Source organism: Camelina sativa, chromosome 19 (assembly GCF_000633955.1).
Source record: "Camelina sativa cultivar DH55 chromosome 19, Cs, whole genome shotgun sequence".
In the NCBI taxonomy this organism is placed as follows: Eukaryota; Viridiplantae; Streptophyta; class Magnoliopsida; order Brassicales; family Brassicaceae; genus Camelina; species Camelina sativa.
In genome coordinates this window covers 10,334,806-10,336,487 of record NC_025703.1, presented here as the reverse complement: position 1 = coordinate 10,336,487, position 1,682 = coordinate 10,334,806, and the positions used below count along the sequence as shown (strand labels likewise).

Genomic DNA, 1,682 nt, shown 5'->3' with positions numbered 1-1,682 from the left:
CTTCTTTTCGCTTGAACCAGAGATCTTGAAGTGTTAAGATGTGTTGTACAGAGACAACGATTTAGATCGCAAGAAAGCTTTTCGTAACGGAAGACTATGTATATATATATATATATATATATATATATATATATTACTATATATCGTGAGAAAATATTTCCATTATTATTTTTTTTTTTTTTTGTATATTTAACACTTTTGAGGCTTAGAAAATATCTATCTAGGTTATAAAAGAAGAAAAAGATTGGGCAAGATGTGTTACGCTACGCAATATATTAGTGGGCAAACGTGAAAGTTAGAAACCCTAGTTTTCTTATTTGAGAAAAATGACGTCGATGAGAGATCTTTCGCAGGATTTGGTAGAAGAGATATTGTCCAAGGTTCCGATAACTTCTCTTGGAGCAGTGAGAGCCACTTGCAAAGGATGAAACACTTTATCCAAAGATCGGATTCTATGTACAGGAGAACCAAGACATCAGTTTCTGGGGTTCATGATGTATGATCATAGGCTTTGTTCGATGAGGTTCAACCTCCATGGAATCCTCAACGAAGATGGTGAAGACTTGGTTGGTATATCAATGTATCAAGTCAAGTTATCTAAGGTCTTTTACTGCGCCGGCTTATTGTTATGTGTCAGTGTCACAAGGGACAAGTCATCAAAGCTCGAGGTATGGAATCCGTATTTAGGACAACTCAGATTGATCGACCTCAAAACAGAAACAGAATCCATGTATGCCCTTGGATTTGACAAGAACAAGAACCACAAGATACTGAGGTTTTTTGATGATGACCAGGGCTACTACGAAGTTTATGATTTGAAGTCTAACTCATGGAGAGATTTTCGTGTCATTCCCAACTGGTATATAGTCTGTTATCGGCAGGGTGTATCAGTACATGGAAATACTTACTTTTGGTCTATACTTTCAGATTCAGATTCCGATGATTTTTTAATCTGCTTTGATTTTACGGAAGAGAGATTTGGAAAGTTGCTTGATCTACCGTTTCAGCCGCCTGATGATGCTGATGATTTTGGAGATTGGGGTGCTGTATCTTGTGTTAAAGAAGAGAAACTCGCTGCGTTATATCAACACCGTGATCCATTGCATATGATAAAGATTTGGGTTACTACTAAGATAGAGCCCAATGAGGTGTCGTGGATCCCCTTTTTAAAAGTTTATTTTGAGCCACTTCGTGGTTTTGATTTTCTGTTTCATAGATATCACGACAGTTTCTTCATCGACGAAGAGAAGAAACTCGCGGTGTTTTTTAGCGACGAATTACCCAAAGGCTACCAAAAAGCTTACATCGTTGGAGAAGATAGTTACTTTAAAGAAGTGTATCTTGGAGAAGTTAAAACATCTCGTAGCCCGCTTCTATGTTCTAGCTCTTACGTTCCAAGTTTAGTGAAAATTAACCAAACTGCAGTACCCAAAAGGAGAGAGAATAAGAAGAAGAGGAAGAAGGAACTGAACAAAAACAAAGAGAAGAAGAGGAAGCAAAACCATGCAGCAATTAAGGTCTAATTAATGATGACGTACTCTGTATATTCAAGAATTTATAGCTTATTTTACGATGATAGTATCTCTTTTCCTTAAACAAAGACTTAGCATGTATGTAGCTAAAGGAAAAATGACAAACAATTTAGGAGTTCGATTAGTACTATAAAAGTTGTATGAGCGCAT

General features: G+C 36.6%; 1 pseudogene; it reads left to right on the top strand.

Moving 5' to 3' along the window:
* On the top strand, positions 327–1,454 carry LOC104765862 (annotated as a pseudogene).